Genomic DNA, 12,714 nt, shown 5'->3' with positions numbered 1-12,714 from the left:
GGAGTTAGGGGCCCCCTCTCCAAATGCCTAAGTTTAGCTTTTATGTTGAGGTAGCTCTGGGGAAAAAAATTAGGTCATCAGAAGTTGCTTACCTTCTGGGTTTTCAGGGTCCAGATTAGTTTATTGCAATAAAGCCTTTTGTGGGCTTTTTAAAAATTGAGATGGGTTTTCCTGTTTCTCCTGTACAACTTCTTGGAGTTTTGTAAAATTTCCTGGCTTTAAGGCTGCCTTTCTTAGGCCATCCAGAAGACAAGTTATGAATCTATCTCTGGCTAAAATACCAATTGTGAGAATTATAATTCCATTGAGGATCCTGGCAAGGCCACAGATCCAATTAGAAATGTTCTATCTGTTTGATGAATTTCGACTGCATGAATTCTTGCCTATTTTCAAACTCATCTGAATTCATCAGGAAGTAAATTATTAGTAAGGATCATATTTACACCATGGAAAGCCAAGCTATAAGACTGAGTAACGTACTGAAACTCTTTTAATAAAGATGGAGGAGTTAGAGGTATAGGAACCCAATCTGCTTTCTACTTGAGAAAGTTCACTCAATGAGAAAGAAACATGTACTCTGACAAGTCCATCTGCCCCAGCAACTTCCCTTAGAGAGATGGGAGCAAAGATAGATGAATGCTTGGATATAGAGGATCCCATCCCATTTCCCGTCCTGTACAACAGGAGAAACAGGAAAGCCCATCTCAATTTTTAAAAAGCCCACAAAAGGCTTTATTGCAATAAACTAATCTGGACCCTGAAAACCCAGAAGGTAAGCAACTTCTGATGACCTAATTTATACATACCCCAGGCAGTATGTATAAAAATCCCTTAAAATAATTAGATCTGGTGTGCCATTAAGTGGAGATTTGGAGCTGTTATCTGGTGGGTACAAAATCCAGACCTTAATGCAGAAGTGTAACAGTTTTGATGCCCTCAAGTCGGGCATTAACTTCAGAGATTTGAGATTTTCCATGGACATCCCAGTGGGGTGCCTGGAGATACATTCAAAGACAATTTAGTGTTTATTGGGTAATGGGGATGTTACTGTACTATTCTCACCAGCATTCCAAGAAGAGTTCAGTAACAGGTCACAAGTGTATAGCCAACCTAGATATTCAGTTCATCACATGAATAACTAGAGGCTTCAGTGATGTCCTGAAATTGCCTGCAAGCAGTCCACTTAGATCTAGAAATTCTGGACTGGCTGCAAGAGCCCAAGGTATTTATTAACCACTTTCAAGAAGGGAAGTCACCCAACAATCTAAGTCCTATCTTGTAGGTCAGCTAGGAAGCCAGTCATAAGAACTGGGGCATTGAAATGCTAACCCTTAGCCCAAAGAGAAGGCTGACCAGGCCATATCTGGGCATTTAGTGTCCCCCCACCAACTGGAGAAACACCATACCAATCAATATGTCAGTGTGTGTTTGCAGGCATTTGCTGTGTGGTAGCAGGAAATGTGGAACTGCATGGTTGGGATGGATCCATCCGACTTCATAACCCATGTGGCAACAGCTAGCTCCCCATGGTGGTGGACCAAGGCAACACACCTTAAGTGTAAGATTAAGTGAGTCTCACAGTGGCAGGAGGTGGCAGACTGCAGTAGCAGTGAAAATCCACGTGGTACAGTGATGGCATAGTCAGTGGAAACAATGGATGTAGTCCACATGGTGCAGCAGTGGCACCCAGCAGATTCAAAATGGGTGGCTACTGCCATCTGAAATCCCCAGCTCTCCTGGGTAGGGATTCCCGGAGTCTGTGGCACCAATGTTGTGTTGGAAGTGGAGTTCACATCTGGAGAGACCACACCAGGCCAAAACAGTTCCGTGTGAGGTTAACTGTAGGAGAAAAGGGCAAAGGTGATGGTGAAGAGGGAGGCAGAAAGAGAGAGAGAGATGTCAGAGGGGTCTGCCTTTTAGATGGATAGTGACATAGCTATTCGGAGGTAAAAGAGGGAGGTGAGCCAAGTGGATTCTGGGAATGTGTGATCATTATCTTGGCAAAAGGTGTGCGAGTTCTTGTTGCCTGGGTGTGATGTCACCTGTTTCAGAGCTAATCCTGATACCAATGCACAGAACATATTCATTAGACATCAATCAGCCCAAACTGGGGCAAAGGATGAAGCCACTGTCACTGATAACAAACCTATATACAGAGCTGGTAGGGTTCTGGAATATCTGGCATTGTGTAGATGCCATAATCACTGGGCCAGGACTGTTCAGAGGGCACTGAGAAGCTAACACACTGCAAAAGGCAGGTGAAGAAGAGGAAGAGCTCCATGTGGGCCAGGGGCTCCCTTAGGCATGCCTGGCACCCTGTGGGAGGGAGAGGGCTCAGTCAGTCTACTAGCTGATTGTCATTCCACCCTCCAAGACACCCTGGGGACAGCCAATCAGCCAGGCTTCCCAGAGGCACCTGTTGAAAATGGTATGGAGGCCTCATGCTTCACAAAGTGGCCCTGGCCATCTAGGAAGTGTTCAGGATGGAAGCAGAGGGGCTTCTCCCAGACAGTCTCATTCTTCAGCATGGCAGACAGGTTGGTGATGAGGGTCTTCCCCTGGTAGGAGACACATAGTGTGAAGATGGACAGGGTAAGGCTTCCTAGACCCTAGTCACCAAGTTCACGGACACAGCCTCTACCACACACACTGGATGCTTTCCTATAAACTCAGCCCTAGAAGCTTCTCAGCTTTCATTAATACTATGACATGGATATGTGATAAGTGACATGTACACACACTGTCACCTGTATTTGTAAGTAGTGGCTGTTATAAGCACTCCTGCCGTATTTGACCTTGCTTGCCTTTCTAGCCATGGATTCTAGAGTGTAGGGCTGTGAAAGGGGCCTTGGTTTTTGGTAGAAACACTGGCTGAAAGTAGCCCAGAGACCCTGCAAGGGAAGGGCATTTATTCCACTGAGCTCCCACAGTCCAGGCTCCTAACATGTGGCATGGAACTCCATTAACTTGCACTGTTCAGTCACATAGGGCAAGGCTCCTACCAGCTCCTCCACAGGTAGAGGGCATGACTACAGGCCTCAGCCTCAAGAGATTTACATACTAATGAGATACCTGAAGGCCAGCGGGTGTAGCCAATTAAGCATTCTTCCCCAGAGCCTCCCCCCTTTCTCCCTCCCTGTTTAACTCAGGTCTGACCTGAGTTTCGAGGGGGGAGATGGGGGTGCGCATCCAGACTCAACTAACATCCATCATGAAAATAAACCTCTTAAACCGATGGACTCCGCATGTCTTCTGGGGCCTGTCATGGGGAACCATGGAGAAGGCCTTTAGTGAGCCGCTGTAGCCGCAGCCGCTGCACCTAACTTCCTGCCTGAAGGACCTCTCTGCTTTCCAGTCACCGGGTCCCTCACTAGAGTACAGTTCTTGCTCTTGTTCCTATTCCCATATTGCCAGGGGAAGTCTGTTCTGTGGACTTGAGAATTGGGTTGACTAAATTTCAGTCTTCCTTAACTGAAGAGCTCAGAACACTGGCTAGCTGACAACACTGACTAGACCTTTGAGGGACACAAACTTACCTTAGGGATAAGGAAGCCCTGTACTTCAATGTCATGAGAAGTCTTGTGTGGCAAAGTAATTAGGATGATGTCTGCAAAGCACTGGATCTCATGGATGACATCATTGGTGTAGGACACAGAAACCTGTTCTGCCATCTATGGATGCTGCACCTGCCCTATGACCACATTAATTTCCTCTTGTACTCAACCTCGAAGGACAACATCCCTTCAGTTAAGGAACACTAGAGAAGTGCCCATTGTCCCTCCAATACCTCTATGATACTGGCTGGACCCATGGGAGAAAGACAACCATCACCCTTGCTGGAGTCTGGGTCAAACCACTACTAGGAGCCATAAGAGTCCCAAGTAAGCTTGAGGAGTTTGTCTCTACCCTCCTCCTCCTTCCTTCCCAGACCCAGCAAGACTCACACTGCACATCTGGATGCAGGATCATGAGCAGCAGAGCCCAGGTCAGAGTGACTAAACTGGTCACAATCCCAGTACCAAACAGGTCAAGCACAACCAGACGTAGATTTGCATCATTGAAGCTACTTTCAGGATTCTCCTTGGCCTAGGACACTGTGAGACAGTGAACTCAGAATAGAGAGTAAGACGCCCCACAGCGACCCTGATGACTCCACAGCACAATGGACACCAGATTCACAGTCTCTCACCTTCTCCATCTCAGCCAGAAAGACATCAGTCAGGTCTCAAGGTGGCTGCTCAGGGTCCCAGGTCCTCTTGTGCTCAGTCACCAGCTTATCCACCATGGTCACAAATGTCTTTTGCCCAGGGAAGACTTTGCCAGCCAACCCTGGGATGGACAGGAGAATTGGGAATGTGTTCAGAACTGTAACAGTCATAAAATGCTCTAGGACTTCCTGCTGCCTTAATTTAATGAGAAAATAAGATTTCTAATCATCATCATCATCATAATTTCAGTGTGTGTTCCTGTATGCATGATATGAGGAGTGCTACTGCCACAACAAAGTTGCTGAGGTTCGAGAGTCAGTTGTCTCCTTACTACATGGCTTCTAGGAATGAAACTCATGTCATGCTTGCCTGGCAAGCTCCTTACCCATTGACTGTCTCTCTGGCTCCTGAGTACATGGACTAAGTGTTGATCTCAGCCAGTCTTAGTTTCCAGTCTCCTCCTTGGTGGACACAGGCCCTATTTTTTCCCTCCCATCACCTACTCCTCCTTAGTTCTAGCCTTTAGGTTCTAGCAGCCCTGTGATGAACAAGAGAATATTTTACAGGGACATCTCACAGGCATTGTTGGTTTCCATGTGGGCAGTGGGCCAGGCTCTCAGTTTCTGGAAGCCATTACATTGGTCCACTTTCCCCCTTCCATTGCTGCAGGCTTGACAAGCTCCAGGCTTCTATTCCTGTGGTTGACACTTCTAGATGCCTCCTTTTGAAATCCCCTGTCTACAGCCTCCTCTGAGAAACAGGACAGCACAGAAGTCACCCTGCAAGTTGCCCTTGAGCCTCCTAACTCAGGGATGAAGTCAGCATTCTCTCCCAGGTTCCTTTCAATACTTTTAACATATTTTTGAAATCCGGATCTCCATACTCAAAGTGACAGGTGCAAATGAGAGAGGCAATCACATTGCACACGGGCTTTGTTCAAGAGGGTGTAAAGATTGAGGGGACTCCCTGGAAGTGGAGATGCAAGTAAAATCACAATACTGTTCCTATCTCCCTGTCCCCACTGCAGTCCACAGCCATCACTCACCTGGGTTCGAGTCACAGCCTGGGCAGTGAAGGCATCACAGAGGTGGCCAGCCTCCTCCATCACCCACTGCTCCAGCGATTTCTTGCCCAGGCCAAAGTTGCACAGGGTGGACACAGAGAATCACCTCTGCTCTCTCCTCTCAGGCCTGTAAGGTGTAAGGACCACACCTGCAAGTGCATCTGTGTGTAAACAAGTTCACCTGACTGTGCTGCCCTGTCCCCACTTCATTTCTCTTCTCTGAAATCAGTGTTCCCCACAATCTTACCCTTCCTCCCAAACACAGCTGTATACCACTGTCCAGGATGCTCAGGAGATTGCACAATGGATTTCAGGGAATTTTGTTGGATTGCTTAACTCCATTACCACCTACACCATATCCTCACCTTCCTCTGCTCACTGCCCCCCATGTCTGGTTATGGTCCAATCTTTGCCCCACACAGCCTTTTGCCTTTTGCTTTGTGTCTAAAGCCTAGGTGTTGAAAGATGGGCATTTTAGGGCGGTCAGTAGTGTCCTCTCCACAGGTCACCAGCACATCCCAAACTGCTTTCAGTCCATTGGTCATGACCATGGGCTTCCAGGCCATCTGCAGGCAGAACCTGTCACCATAGCGGTTTTGAAACTGAAGTAAAGGGACAGAGCACATAAGAAGTGGAGGTCCCCACAGATCATGCAACCAGGATCACTGAGCAAACTTTAGCAAGGTATTGAGTATGTACATGCAGGTTTCAGTACATATGTGTATGTGAGCACATTGGTGTGCATCCATATGCATGTTTGTGGAGGGGTGTGTGTGTGTGTGTGTGTGTGTGTGTGTGTGTGTGTGTGTGTATGCATCTGTGTGTGCATCTGTGTGTGTGTATGCATCTTGCTTGTCATTGAACCTTGGTATTCATGTGTCATGGGAAAATGCTCTTCACTGAGCTCAATCCCCAACATGTGGATAGTTACCACTGTGCCATCTTATTTTTTAATTTCAGCAAAGAAATCATAGTAGATGTGGCACCCCATGGTGACCCTGACAGAGCCAGAAAACTGGGGATCTCTTAGCATGTCAACACATATGAACAAACTTTAGGTCCTCAAGATGGGGAGTAAGACCAGAGAGCACACGGCAGGAAGAGATTCAGGCAGACACAGCCCCACTCCACTCAGTGTCTTGAGTGACATGCTGTATTGTACCTCCCTCCACACTAACACCTAGTTTTTAACAGGACAATAAGGCACTTGGGATCTTTATGGCTGCTGTCCTGTCCAACCAGACTGAACTTTGCTGTAAAATCCTGATTCACCTTCTGGACTTTGTCCCCAAAACCTTTTGCCCTAGAAAGTTCCAGTGGCTGCCATAAAAATTATTGATAAACCTGTCCCTTCTTGGAGACTGAATCCCTGTTTGACATGTAACTCCACCTGACTATGTGCTGCTACAGATGCCATAAACTCAGTTACCATCCAGCACTAAGTCACTCACCTTGTACAAGCTGTACGGCATGTTATGTGGGTCTCTCCTGGAGCAGGTTACACAGCACAGGCCATGGCACAGGGCCCAGTTGGTAATGGGAAGTCTAGCACTGTCATTGGTGCATCAGATCCACCAGTAATATGAAGATGACTGTGAATATGGCCACAGGTCACAGGCCACAGGCCAGTCCCAGTCAGCAGCTCCATCACAGCTCTGCTGCTGCCCAGGCTTCCAAGAGACCAATGACCAACACTCAATATAATACCTAGGGACAGCAAAACTCAAGCTTGGATCCTGCCACTTTATAAAGGAGTGCCAGGATTGCCCTTTGTCCTCTCTGTTCAGCCTCAATCCTGTATTTTGTTTGGCCAGGTATAAGGAGCAGCCAGTAAGATTCAGTCCCTCTCAGGAGCTGAGCATGCTGGGCTGAGCATTATAGACAGATGCTTATTGGACCCCTGTTTCAAGATGTGTGATCTGATAATTGCATACAGAAAAATCACCTAGTATGCTACGCATGCACATCTTTGAAGGCTTGAGGACATTGCCTCAGAGAGGAATAGAACATGCTAGACCTTCATGGAGCACTTTGTTGGCAGGAAATAAGGGGTGACCGACATCCAGTCAATGGATCCGGTGGGTGTGTGGGCAGTGGGAAGCTGTCTCCTGCAGTTGTGTGAAAGTGGCTGGAGCCCCTATGGGTGAAAGAAGAGCAGTGGGGAGGGCAGCTGGATTCCCTGTGAGTGAGTGAGCGTCAATGGGTAGGTGCAGCTATCTTCAGTAAAGGCCATCCAGTTGATCAGACAGCAAGACATACAATACAGCAGTTCTCAGACCCAGTCTGAGGAAGCTGAGAAATGGTCTGAGAATCTTGGGAGGGCACTAAGTTGGTTCAGAGACTTGTCACATTCTAGCCTCCGTCTCTTATTCACCCTTTGTTTCTTGGTGGGCCAGTGTCTCCTAGCAACAGTCTTCCACATGGAGATAAGAAATGCAGTTTTCTTCCTCATGCCAGAGACCTGTGGTCATTGTGGGCTGCCGTGGTGAAACCAGAAACATGACTCCTGAGCCTTCAAATCAATGAAGCTTGTGAGCTGGGCACTTCTGGGCACCCTGCACATGCCAGCCTCACCACTCACCAGAGTCAGGAGAGGCTCAGTCCTGTCCTTGCTGGGGATCCAGACCTCTAAAGATCAAAGTTTCATAAGTCCCAGTGGAATCTAGGCAGGGTCTCTCTACTGCACCTCTAGTGTAGCAGAAGGGAGGCAGTGGCTGAGCAGAGACCACACCCTGCATCCCCACAGGAAGGAATATATAACGGTCTCCTCCTCTCTGCTGAACATGTCACCCCTGCATTTACCACCTCTGTGTCATTGGAGCCTGTGGGTGACTCCATGTTTCTTACTGGCTGAAGCCGCTAATTCTTCACCCTCTTCCTGTCCATAATTTCTGGTTCTGCCCATCTTTGTTTCCTAGTAGGGCATCATAGTTTGGGGTAGAGTCTTTCTCAAGCCCCAAGTAGGCCTGAAAGTAAACCTGCATGGGAATCAGGACACCAGCATGGATCATGGTCAGAAAGGAAATTAGAGGGACAACTTGCTGAAGTCACTGACAACTCAGGCTTTAGTATTTCTCCTGGTTTGCTCCAGGACACTTCCAGGGTAACTTCTGGTGCCTAATGACTAAACCTGCATGTCAGTTCTGGGACAACACATTCAATTTGGCTTCTCATATCTACCTGACTGTGTCATACACTGGTGCTGGCCCCACTGGGAGATGAGCCACTCAGGCTGGAGTTTCGTACATCAGGTAAGTGAGCCCTTGTGAGATAAGTGCACATACAGGTAAGGGATGTCACACACTGTATTATGGTGTTATGGGTTTCCTCCCTCTCTCTGGCTCTTGAGAGCAGATCTGCAAACCATGTGGCTACTGGCACTGTGTGCTTCCCTTCGTCTTCAGTCCATGTCCTTTCAGCCGTGTGAACAACTGTGGTCTGTCAGGATCATGTGACTTTAGGGGTATTGGGGTTCTGGATATTAGCGTCAGCAGCACAGCTGCTTCACAACATAAAGCTGAGAATGAATCCCTGGCCACCAAGCATTGCTGCACCAGGTCAAAGTCATCCCAGGTTTGTAATTTTTTGCACACCAGGTTTGTAATTTTTCTGCACACATGTTGACAGATACTTGATCGATGTCCTTTGGACTCCACTGGAAGAGGTCAAATGCAACCTGGGCATCTTTCTCCTGGACTCTGTGCTGGGCACTGTTTATTCTCATTGAAATGAGAACCAGCAGTGAGTCTCAGGGTCATCTCCAGGTCTTCCTTCTTTCCCTAAGCACCCTAGAAAGAGGGATGTGGGTCACTGGGATGATTGTGACTCTTGCGTGTCACATTGGGACAGCTTAGTTTGGGCAAAGGAGGGCTGAGGTTGGCTTGGGTTGGTGATGCTTTCATCCCTGGGTGGATTCTGTAACCCTCATGGTGTGAGACCACAGTGGACTGTGGTCCATCACCACGTGCTGTTACCTGTGGAATCTCAAACATAGAACCAATATTCCAGCTGCACACTCAGTAGGTAACAAAATGCAGGAAATGTAAATATATTGACTTAAGCTCCGTGGTAAGCAATGAGAAAATAGTTACAAGACAGAAATGAAAGGAAAGAGATGGAAAACACAGCATCAGAACATCAGGTCCCAGACTCACACTGACCAGGATGAGATAAGTGTGTCTCTATGAACAGAGAGCCATGATCCCAACCATCTACAACAATTGAGGCAGCTCTAAATTATTTTTTCTTTTAGAGTTTTAAAGCTCCTGACCTCTGTTGAAGAGCACATTTTGAGACATGGTTCAGTAATGAGAGTTCTTCCCCGCAAGGCATCTGTGAGGTTTGGTATTGTGACTTCTTGTTGTGTTGAGGTGGTTGCTGGGATATGTGCTGGACCACACAAGGCTCAAGGATATGTCGTAGAGCCATCAAGACCTGACCCTGCACAGGAATCTGTAGAACCTGCTCTCACTGGACAGCAAAGAAAAGGTTTGTGGATAGTTATAGGAGATGCTAGGATAGTAGAGTTTCACAAGACCAAGACTGTAGACAATGTAGATGACAGAGCGCTAAAGGAGAGTTATTTGTTGTTGTAACTTGTGATGGTGGTGCTATATTTGGTAAAATTGTTGAGAAACGCCACAGTCAAAGGGCATACCTGTGGGGTGAACAGGCCCTTTCTAAACAGGAGACATATTCTGCGGAATCACAGAGAGGTCAGTCAGGAAGAGCTGGCCATCTGATGAGCTCTGGAAGAACATCTGCAGGTGGTCTGGGTGACTGTGGTGCTGGTGATAATGTACAAGAGTTGATAGTGGTGTCCTGCATAGAGCAGTAAATCAATCTGCAGTGACGTCTTGGTTAGAGCAGTAAAGGGGATATGGTGAGGGTGCACCAGGATAGGAAAACTAAGGTGCTGTATGCAATGCAGGTGGAAGAAGATGTGATGGCAAAGATAAAGGAGGAAATATTGGCAAGGTTATCTGTGAGGGGGAGACTATAGAAATTTTGAAAATTACAGTGGATAAGAGCAATCAAGTTACAGAGCCATGAAGGGAGTCAGAGTCAGTGGAGGGCGTGGTGTCTATGGTAGTGTCTACAGATCTGGTGGTTCCATGGTGGCAGAAAGAGTGGAAGATGGATCTCTGGGTTCAAGGCCAGCCTGTTCTACATAGCGAGTTCCAGGCCAGCCTGGGCTGCATAGAGAGACGCTATCTGACCTTGAACCTTGCCAAGTCTGGGGACTCCTATTGTTGGTCAGAACCACCATGAGCAAGCGGAACCAAGTGTCCTATGTACAGCCCGCAAAGCCTGCCTTCCTGTCCTGCTTCAAAGAACGAGTTGGCTACAGGGAGGGGTCCACCGTAGAGACCAAGAAAATCCAGCCTCAGCTCCCAGATGAAGATGGCAATCACGGTGACAAAGAAGATGATCAGCCTCAAGTAGTGGTTTTAACAAAGGGAGACCTAACAGCCGAAGAGGTCATGAAAATTAAAGCAGAAGTAAAGGCTGCCAGAGCAGATGAAGAACCACCTCCAGCTGATGGAAGGATTATGTGTAGAAAACCAGTTAAACGAGCTTCAGATGAAAAGTGTTCAGATTTAACTAACTGCAATCTCCAAAAAGAAGAAAACAAATAAAGATGATGTAAATAAGCAAAGTTCAGTTAGAAAGAACTCACAAAAACAAATAAAAAATAGCAGTCTCCTTTCTTTTGACAGTGAAGATAAAAATGAGTAACTATAAACACTGTGGTTTCCATGGAAAGTAATACGGTGTTTTTAAAAGATACTACTTTTTCTATGTCTTCAAGTGATACTTTACACTAGTATTACAGATTCAATACAGAAAAATTCAGAAATATGGGAAATAATTTCATGGAATAAACCCATCCACCACTGCCCCTTTGTTTGGAAATGCTAGATTTCCAAAATGTTAACTACTGTTAACATTTTATTATCGCTCACCTATGGGTGTGTATATATGTATATTGGATTTTTAAACAAAACTGGGATTGTTATATATGTTCTTTGTCCTGCTTCTTACTTAGAATCATATTTGTAGAATTTTCTGATGTTGTTTATTTCAAAATCTCACATTAAAGGCTTACAGAGGATTTTATAAATAGATCTGTCTTAGCCACTGTTCTATTGCTGAGAAGAGACACCATGACATACCAGCTCTTATTTTTTAAAAGGGGGGCATTTAATTGGGGGCTTGCTCACAGTTTCAGCTTGGTCCATTGTCATCAGGTCAGAAAGCATGGCAGCAAGACTGGCCTGGTGATGAAGAAGGATATACCTCAGAACTATATCCTGATCCACAAGCAGGTGCGGGGTGTGCAGGGGGGAAGGAGGGGCATTGGAGGAAAAGAGTGAAAGAGAGACTGACTGGGCTTCTGAAACCTCAAAGCCTACTCCCTGTAACACACTTGCTCCAATAAAGCCACATCTAATCCTTTTTAAGAGAGAGAGAGAGAGAGAGAGAGAGAGAGAGAGAGAGAGAGAGAGAGAGAGAGAGACACTATCTCCATAAAAGTCATAACAGGATCTTTCCTGCCACTGTGTAATTAGGCTGTAAATCTCATTTCAATAGTGAAATGGACACAGGACAGGCATGTGAAAATTATCAACCATGTTCTCAAATAACCAGAGCATCAAAATGCAAAGGAATTGGACAACATGAGGCAAATGGAAAAAATGTTATGCAAAATACAATAATCACAAAATAAACCATCAATTCTCCCTCACATCCAAAAGGTCAGGAGTGGGACAAGCATGCTCCAAACCCCGGTCTCAACCAACAGCACCTCAAAAACATACAAATAGGAAAATCAGAGGGAGATACCACTGGAGTAGATCCAGACTGCCATCGCTGGGCTTCTATCACTGTGATCCAACACAACTGTGGGAGGAAAGGGTTGGTTTCACCTTAGAGTTTGTAATGCCATCATTTAGGGGAGTAAGGGCTGGGACCCAAGGCAGGAAACGATTCAGAGACCAGGGAGGAGTGCTGCTTACTGGCTTCTCAGCCTTCTTTCTTAATCATTCAGAACTACCTGCCCACGGGTGACAGCACCCACAGGATGCTGGGCCCTCCCACAGCACCCATCAATCAAGAAAATGCACCGCAGGCTAATCTGCTGGGAGCATCTTCTCAATCTAGGCTCTATCTTCCCAGAGGACACTAGGTTGGTCCAGCCACATGCAGAGTCAGCAGAGGGGGGACTTATGACTGTTCACAAGGATGTTAAGGAAAAGGAACAATTGGTGGGGGATCTGGGAGTAAGGGGGGAGCAAAGGAATGGTCAAAATATATTGGATGCAAAAACTTTTTTAGCCAGGTGGTAGTGGATCATGCCTTTAATTCTAGCACTTGGAAGGCAGAGGCTGGTGGATCTCTGAATTTGAGGCCAGCTTGGTCTACATAGTGAGTTCTACGTCT

The 12,714-nt window shown here is 46.6% G+C and overlaps 2 pseudogenes; one reads left to right on the top strand and one right to left on the bottom strand.

Annotated features, from left to right (window-relative positions):
- Window positions 1-1,861: 1,861 nt before the first annotated feature.
- LOC117719284 (cytochrome P450 2D3-like) lies at window positions 1,862-6,919 on the bottom strand (annotated as a pseudogene).
- Window positions 6,920-10,538: 3,619 nt separating this feature from the next.
- On the top strand, window positions 10,539-11,010 carry LOC117718838 (uncharacterized protein KIAA1143 homolog pseudogene; annotated as a pseudogene).
- The last annotated feature ends 1,704 nt before the right edge of the window (window positions 11,011-12,714 follow it).

This window comes from Arvicanthis niloticus, chromosome 13 (assembly GCF_011762505.2).
Source record: "Arvicanthis niloticus isolate mArvNil1 chromosome 13, mArvNil1.pat.X, whole genome shotgun sequence".
Taxonomy (NCBI): domain Eukaryota; kingdom Metazoa; phylum Chordata; class Mammalia; order Rodentia; family Muridae; genus Arvicanthis; species Arvicanthis niloticus.
Note: the sequence above shows the minus strand (reverse complement) of the source record. Positions and strands in the feature narration are given on the sequence as shown.